At 41.5% G+C, this 9,386-nt stretch overlaps 1 long non-coding RNA gene across 1 annotated transcript; it reads right to left on the bottom strand.

The window, feature by feature from the left end:
- Nucleotides 1–1,677: 1,677 nt before the first annotated feature.
- Nucleotides 1,678–7,063, bottom strand: LOC134027774 (uncharacterized). The gene is made up of 3 exons (XR_009931472.1): nt 6,969–7,063; nt 6,833–6,870; nt 1,678–1,926 (listed from the first exon to the last, which is right to left on the bottom strand). It is a non-coding gene; the product is annotated as an uncharacterized LOC134027774 (long non-coding RNA).
- Nucleotides 7,064–9,386: the final 2,323 nt, after the last annotated feature.

Here is a 9,386-nt window from a genome sequence, read left to right as displayed (position 1 = left end):
AATTACTTTAATGCCTCAGACTGAATGAAACCATCTCAGCGTAAAGGACGTATCATCACGTAAAGTGTAATTGCTTTGTATTCAAAGAGTTGCTGTCCCAAATGATCTGACTGTTTCAACCACAAATATTCAAGTTTTAACCTTGCTGTGGGGGCCTGAAATAGAAAGGAAGTACACAGTGTACTGTATATACAGATATGGCACATGCATTGTGAATGAATACCTTCAGATCACATTCATCCGTACAAACAATCAAATACAGTGCTGTGTTCCGGTCATGTAACACCAATACATTAGTTAAAATTGGAAGTTACTGTAAACAAGTAGATATGCATTAATGCTGCAATCACATTTGTAGACTTTTACAGTAGTTTATCATTGCATTACACGTGAGTGTGCAGTTGATTCTTACTGCCTATATTGCAGTCAGTGACATACAGTATTTGTTCAATTTGGTGAAGCTATGCTGACAACATAATCAAGGAATGGTGTTTTATTAAAAGCATTATTAGTGATTCAATTGAAATACTTAATATGTTGTCAACAGGTTGAACAAATGCTAAGATAAAAATAGTGACAAGTAGTCATGGATCTTTGCAGTACATCAAATTACACATTATACATAGTTGACACAAGCACTACAACCAACATTAAGTCACAAATAAATATTCATCTCCATCTGTAATAAACGGATCAGTGAAGTATCTGTCATTGTTTGATAACTTCAACCGTGAAGAGATTAAGGTCTCCAGCCTGACACTAAGGCAGGATTAGAGGAATGGTGAACTGACTCAGAATTGACTAAAATTCTTCTCCACGTTTCCTGGGATCTACATTTCCATGTCATTCACCGAGGAGGGTTAAGTTACAGACTCAAGAATTGCAGTGTGTTCTGTTTTGTGTTCTTTCAAAAGACAAAATGTTCACTGCATGAACCTTTTTGAAGTGCTTTGCATTCTGGCTAAATAGTAAAGTCAGATGGAAAAGGTTCTGATGGAAAAAGTGTTTTGTCCGTCTCTTCATAAACGGAGTGACTAAGTTCAGTTGAGTTCTGGATTTTACTAAGTATTTATCAATCTGCAGATTGGGAGAGAAAACCATGGTCTTCTGACCATAAATGACAACACAACCCCAAGCTTAGGTCTCAACCAGGTCTCTCTCCGCTCCGAAAGCCGAAGGACCATCTTTAATAGGGCACAAGAATGTAAACATAGATTGTGACAGTCAGGCAGGAATGACGTTACAACAGTCTCAGAGATAAAGATTCACTGCTCCCAACACATGGCAACTCTCACACTAGAGAGTTCATAGTTGGAGCTCTCCTTGTAGTCATGACAAGGACAATTTAGCCAGTACTTTCTCCTGACCCCGAACATCTATTAACCTGACACATAGACACAATATACTGTTATTAATAGCAAGCTTACATGATAAACGTACTAACTAGTGTCCAATGACTAGTTCTATTGATTAGTGATTAGTGTAAGCACACAGGAAATCCCAATTTCTTCCACAGTTCCCATTATACTCTTCTCCCTTTTCTGTCAAGAAAGGCTGCTTCACATTTGCATGAAAGTCCATGGCTTACCAAAAAAAAATTCTAAGTAAAATGATCATATTTAGTAAAAAAAAATCATGTGGTTGTGTTGGCACTTTAACAGTTTGACAAGACAGCTAATAAACCAATCGTCTCTGTCTTTGGAATTAGGTTGAGTTGACCTGTTAAGTGTAGGTTGCTAAGCTTGTGAAAATGATCTCAGGCAAGAGCCAGGTGACCACGGTGAATAGCAAGTCTTTCCCTGACCCTTTCCTCTTCCCCATCCGCTGTGACGTCTTAATGGTATCAACAGGAAAGATTGGGGCCAGTATCTGAACAAAATCTCAAAGCCATCATCCTCAGTGTTTGTAGTAATTGCAGGACTGTTTCTCTCCTACGGGGAGAAAAAAAGAGAGGAAGAAAAGCCTAAATCCAGAGCTTCAGCTTGACTGAGTGGGTCAGCGCAAATAAATGGCTTCTCAGTGTCACTGCTATAGGTCTCGGTCAAGGAGAGGGAAGTTTTTCTCTCCCTCCCTCCTCTGTCTCTCTGAAGCATCTTTCCCACACAGATAAAAAGACAGGTGTTAAATGCACACCAGCCTTCTCCAGTCTGTCTCTCAACCATGCTCTCTTATCAATCAGGGCCATCCATCTGTGCTCCATCTTACCATGAAACCATCGGATGTGACATCATTAGCATAGTATTGAAAACACACATGCTACTGTACTGTGCGTGCAGGAGGTGACAATCCTAAGAGCTGTTTAGAAGAAGCAAAATGAAATAAATTAAAATATGTTCCTTTGAAGTAGCCCCCCTTGCACATCTGGCTGCATTAGGTTGAAGGAGAATGTGGAGTATTGGAATATTGAGCGCATTTTCTGGAGTGTATGTGGTGTGTCAGTGTGTGTGTGTGTGTAAAGTGTGTCATAACATAGCTTTGGAGAGCTACTTCAGCTCCCACCTGAGAGACGGGAGGCAGGCGGGATGTTGGCACAGGCAGAAATGGCAAGTGGCAAAGCAGATGGTCCTCCGCTTACCATCATTTCCTCTCCCATAATGCTTTGGGAGCGTATCGCCGACATAGCCGTGTCCCCCAAGGCAGGAAGTAGCTACAGGGCCATCATTTTTTTAGGACAGAACAAGGCCCCCACACTACAGAGGACCCTAATTATTTACCAAAACACCCAGATCTGGTGCCCCATAGACTTTGTTTTGAAAGCGACACAGGACAGTGAAACAGAAGAGACCGGAGTGACGGTACCTTCCCTCCTTCCTTCCTGCTGCCACCTGCCTCGTTATCCCCCTTGCACACCGTGCCAAAGAACCGGACGACATATCCAATTGGAGCTTTTCATGATGTTCCCCTTCTCCCTGGCTCCCACTATTCCCTGTTCTTTTCATTGGCTGCCCGGGCGGCAGATGGAGCACGTCGTCTCTGCTCCACCCATACTCGCTTTCAGCCGTTTGAACAGGTAGAGCAGGACCTGTCTACGTTGCCCTGGCCAACACCGGACTCGGGTTTATTCGTTAGCTGCCCTAATTGCCGTAGCAGGCATTTGAGAATTGGTAGGATGTTGGCATTTCAAAACATTGAAAAAGTTGTTGTTTTAAGTTCTCCTGAGGTGGAAGCACTTTAATGTCTTAAGCAGAGTGCCTTGAGGTCTTCAGCACATTTACTGTGCATGTATTACCCATCAACAGAGCATAATTGAATATAACTGCGTAGCATATTTGATATTTTCTGTTTCTGCAACTGTGCTCTTGTGACAACACACCCTTTTACACAAACACACGCACACACGTACACACACACTTCCCTTTATTACCCAATCCGTCCAGATGGTTGTCATCTGGCTATCCTCTCTCTCATCTGCTGGCCTATTTCTCCAGCATCGATGGACGGCAATAGTCTTTAAATACGAATATATTTCCTGATCCCGATATTCACCAATCCTAATCTATGAAAAATTATGCATGGTTGTTTTTAATCTGAAATCCTATCTTCAAAAGTAGAAAAAGAGACATCATACAAACAATGCATGAACATATTACACTGGTTTGGGGCTGTGTGTGTACAGTATATGTGTTTATGTGTGTGTATGCAAAGTTATGATTGTCTTCTTAACTTTAATCAGCCATATTAGTGTGTTTACTCTATGAATTTTCAGAGGTTACCACTGTGGCAAATGCAGTGTTATCTCAACTATTGGTTTAATGATCCAAAGCAGAAATACTGTTGAGAACAGGGACCTCACCATCCATCACTGTTTTACAAACACTTGTATGATTACTGAGGCCAGAACGGTATTGCATAAATAAGGCATTGTTGAATAAATCACCAAACATTAGCAAGGGCTTATCATTTTTTCAGATAATGAAGACAGGTTTATGGAGATATCACATTCATCCCAATATAAAGCCCATCAGGAACTAACATGTTTCATGCTCAAACTAACCTGCTGGTAATGATCTGGTGCTAAATTGTCTGCTTATAAACATATACAGTATATATTTATCCCCAGACAGGTCAAAAAGTTTCACTTATGCTTAGACAACCAGAACTGATCTGTGTTTAAGTGTTTGTGTTGGAGTGGGGGGTGTGCATATGTGGACTGTGTGGAATACACATGTAGTGTGACAGGTGCAGGGATTTTACACTCTCTTAAAATAGAAGATGAATACCAGTCTGGTACGAATACTGTTACTGCATGAGTGTGGGGATGATGTGTAGAATATATACAGTATGTGTGCAATATTTGAAAATATGTGCGTTGTGTGAGATATTGCTAGCTTGGCTGTCACACCAGAGGCCTGTAATTGGGTTTAGTCTGAGAGCCATGTGGTAAACAGGACTGTAGCTCTGCAAAGGTCAGCATGTACTGACCTTCAGCACACAGAAACCAGCCGACGCCCAGGGCTCTTCACTGGGAGGCTAGTCATTGGCTGTCCTCACACCACAGACTTTTGGGGGGGAGTAATCAGATAAATATATATATTTTTCAAAACCATGTTCTTTGTGGAGGGCACCTTCCGGAAAGATCACAGGTCTCTTGTCTGATCAGGGTCAGCCATCCTCCTCCTACAGATAAGGTGAGCAGAGCCTCTGGTCTGCTATACTCACTGAAAAAAAAAATACAACAACAAAAGAAACAAACAAAAGATATGTGATTACTACAGTACACATGTCCAGCTGGCCAGACCAAGCAAGCTCCAATACAGAGCTCCAACTCAAGGTTGGGTAATGCAGGTGGGCGTGAAGCAGAATATGATCATACAAGGAAGAGGATGCTTTTTTGTTCAAAACAAAAATCTTGAAGGCTTTACATTTACATGCTTATTAAAATTTCGAAGAAATACATGAGTCAAGTGCATGTTGGATACAACAACCATCTCCACTCTCTCTCTCTCTCTCTCTCTCTCTCTCTCTCTCTCTCTCTCTCTCTCTCTCTCTCTCTCTCTCTCTCTCTCTCTCTCTCTCTCTCTCTCTCTCTCTCTCTCTCTCTCTATCACCCTACATGGGCACTTTTTTTCATTAATGGAACTCTTAAATGGCCCTTCCGCATGGTTTAAAATGGCATTAGATGATGGATGCTAGGGGGCCTAATTGGGAATAACGAGCCTGTTATTGGGGCATCGCTCCTCACCTAGTGAACTAAATGAGCTTAGTCATACATGCAGGATTATGCAGGACCTGGAAGGACCTGGAAGGACCTGCACCAACTAAGGACTTGTCCCAGCAGGCCCAGAGGTGGGTGGGTTTTTTATGTATTGATATCACTTTGCAGATCTTTGCAGATCTGTTTCAATGTTCAACCTAAGCTTTCACATCAAATCAAAAATGTGAACAAATCCAAGCCAAAAACCTTTTTAACCTTGTGTATTGTTTCTTACAGTATATCAACTGTGTAGTGATGTGTAGTCAGTTAGATGGGATCATAATAGCTGTCCCTGTATACTAACTGCTTCTCACCACTCTATCTTAATTAAGAAGCTGAGCTGCTTGTGAAGGCTTCCTGAGGTCAAAGCTATTCATTTACAACCCGGCAGGGATCCTTCACAAATCTGTCTGTATTGACACATGAGGATAATCATATCGGTGAACTCTGGAGATGGGCTGTTGTGTTTGCTTCTGGTCTGGGAACTCTGTGTCTTCTCCCTGATGGGGCATGGGGTGGGGGCGTCTGGGGGGGGGGGGGGGGTCTACCCTGGAGGAGGGTCCACCCTTTTTCCTGCCCTGATGAGAGATAAACCTGTCTACTGCAAAAACAGCCGTCACCATTTATCTTTGTAGTCCACACATCAATCCATGATTTTAAGGACGATATGATCGCTCCTTGGCTCAGAGAAAGGATGATACAATTACAGGGTTATTATAGGGAAACAAGATAACCTCACTAAAGTGGAAATGCAAAGGAACCCCTGACAGTGACATGTTATGACTCCGAAAATGTCATATGGAACGGGGAAAAAAGGGAGAAAAAAATCCCATTTACATCATCACCCCTAAACACACAGAAGCATTAAAGCTTCACATCTCTATTCCTTGATACCCAAAGCTTCCTAGACACCCCAGTCCTCCACTCTCCCCAGGGCCACAATGCCCAGGGACAGCTTGATGGAGTGGAGTGGGATGGCACGGAGACAGACCACATGGCTGAGGGAATTCAGCTGTGACACATTACCTCTAGAGCTGGAGTAGGCCTACTCACAAGAAACCTATTAGCAAAGGCATCTAGGCAGCACATCTCAGCGACCACCCCCTACAAACACACACACACACGCTCACACACACACATACGTGTAGAGTATATATACACACATACTGTACTGTCTGTGCAGAACTACAAAGTGTGCCCAGCACACACTGATAAACACAGACAGAACACTGTTGGTGACCTAACTTCCCAGTACAAGGGTGGATGAGTTTGTCGACATGTTGAAATCATGCAGATGTTTACTGCACATTTCCACTTGCCAGAGGAGTGATATGGAAAAGCCTTAATCTGTACAGCGCATAATACCACAAGGCTGTATGCGAAGCGCTGTGTGGTATCACACAGTATAGAGGAGTAGTGCCATGTTTCCTATGAGAAGTGAATAGGGAGAAAAGTATGTTTTGCTGCCCTCATGTGGATTTTACAACAGCTATGGATATGCATGGATTTACATAAATTTGTTTTTGTAAGAAGGTATTGTGAACACAGGGGTGCATGAAACGGAGGACTTCGCTGTATGTATTTGAGCATGCTCCGTTCTCTCACCAGCTATGTTTTACGTTGAAAATATGAAAATACTTACGAGGGTTAGGGTTCCGTTCTGGCGAAGGATCTCTCTTGAATCGAAATAGCATGAAACAGTAAGGACTATCCGGCAGTTAACAATCAACATTTTACTTTATTATTACTGTCAAAGGAATACATGTGGACTCACCGACACCAATCATCCACAGTGACATCACCAGTCATCTTGGTCACCAGCGAAATATATACATAATTACCTACAGTATGAACCGTAGTCAGTCACTGTGCACCTGCAGGAGAAATGACTAATCGGCTTAGGGACATGTTGGAGGTGAACTGCTGAAGTCCCCAATCAGCAGTGCTCTGTGGAGGCTAATCTCTACTAGTGATGAGTTTCAGGTGACAGAACGGATTGTGGTGTCATTCAGGGGAACCAGGAGAGACAGAATTTGGATTTCTTTCTGTATGATGGTAGCAAAGAGAGGTTACCCTCTGTGACATACAAAAATAATAACACTTTTCAGTTTGTACATTTTGATTTGTTGTTGTATGTTATGTTTATCTGTCTACTTTATCCAAACATTTACTCTGTGGTTGTAACAAATGTCATGTTTATGTTGGAGTTCAACTTCGAACTAGGAATTTCCTAAACACTCAACAGTGATTGATAACAGCTGTACACACTAATCCTTGAATTACACTGGACTAACACACAAGGAACATTGTGCTAATGTTTGCTATATTCACGCAAATACTATGTAATTCTGCAACCAAGAACCTTCTGTACACAAATGATATGTCATTCAGTTGCCTTCAGCCTGCATTCAGCAATGAGGTTTATGACTGTTTTTGGACAAAGCTGCTTGAAGCTGTCAGGGCTTGTGAAGCGATAAAACCAGAGGAGGAGAATGGCACCTTCACTCTGACACATGAAAAGAATCACATTCTCACAGGAGCCAACTGTATGGAACAGATACGGCCTATTCCTCCACCCTGACAAACAGCCCCACTATATTAACTTATTCAAATAAGAGGTCATGTGCGTTTGAACATGGACCTGTCCCAAAGAGCACAGCTGAGCGTGAGGAAAATGGAGTGATTGTACTTTAGAATTAATGCCTTTTAATCTCTTCCTTCTCAGTCATTGAGTCATAATGAAAAAGTGAGAAAGGCCCAGATAGAGGGAGGGAAAATAGTTTTGCAGAAGTGGGATTGAATGTCCTTTAAAAATGGTGACTCACTGACCTTATCTAATGATATGAAGGCTTTTCAGTCTCTTAGACTGATCTTACTGAACTCGCAAAGTAAAGTGTTTCCATTCAGACTCCTCTCTTTAGCAATCAGTGAGACCATCAGAAAGGTTACGGGTTATGACCCTACCCCTCCTTCTCTGTCCTAGCTCTGCCCATGCCTGAGAACACAGTTACTTATTTGCATTTATTTACCAGTATTTGATTTAGCAAAATAAGATACTCCACCATTTGGCACAAAAGAAACCCAGGGTCAATTAGTGGATAAATAATACAATCCACCTTTACCTTTTGCCCAATTATTGTGTGAATGTTTGCAAAAACTAGGGGTAACTACAATAATATACTCATATGAATCACATTTTTTTCAACTGGTGTCTCTAAGAGAAGCAAAGGTTTTCGTACCTCACTGACCATCTCAACCCTCAGTATGTGTTCTTTTACATCTAAGTGCTTTCTTGTGTACCAAAGGCAAATCCCTTTCTCTTTTTTTCCCCCTTATCTTTTTAAGAATGCTCTTTTAGCCGCTCATGAAGATAGACACCATGCTGCGCTGCAGATTGAAGATGCAGCATTTGAAAATCAACTGCTTGGCTCGGCAATTTGTTTAATGGACTTATCTCTGCTAAACTTTGTAAATGAGGGGTTTATGAGAGGACTCCAGGTAAAGCGTTTGCCATTGTCAAGGATGATAAACATGCAACAGAGCGATCCAGACACACAAAAAATGAATGGAGCTTCATGCACCTGTGGTTTGAATCCTCCCGCTTGTAATGAACAAGACTTTAGGCAGATGAGAAACCAAACAAATGTCCTTCCTCTTATGTACTTTGTCTGTTATCGGTACTGACTGTTTGTCTCATGTCTGTGGTTCTAATCCAGACTGAATACTGGGTTTTCCAATGTTCTCTACAGTATCACATGAGACACAATACATTTGTCTTCAATGGATTCAAGTCAGTGCAAATCGTAACACATAGGACTTGGTTATATGATGTTTTACTTTACCACATCAATTGCAGCGATCGTGATCAGATTCTCATGTAATTGATTATTGATTAGAATTTGCAGCAAATTGTAATTATGTTATGTCATGTAACTCAATTTTGCTAAATAAAAGAAGAATTGGTTCGCAAGGCATTATTGTGGGATGAAATTGAAGAACAGCTCTAATTCAAGTGTACACATATCCCGAAATGGAAACACCTGCCAAATCAGGTGCATCTTCCACTCCAGCGCTTTCCACAAAGAAGGAAGGAATTTACCAAATGTACTGTAACAAATTAAAATTTTACTGGTAAAGAAATATTTTCAAAATATGGATTAGCCCACGCTTACAACATAGATAGCAAACATTT

The sequence above is a fragment of the Osmerus eperlanus genome, chromosome 10 (genome assembly GCF_963692335.1).
Source record: "Osmerus eperlanus chromosome 10, fOsmEpe2.1, whole genome shotgun sequence".
Lineage (NCBI taxonomy): Eukaryota > Metazoa > Chordata > Actinopteri > Osmeriformes > Osmeridae > Osmerus > Osmerus eperlanus.
Note: the sequence above shows the minus strand (reverse complement) of the source record. Positions and strands in the feature narration are given on the sequence as shown.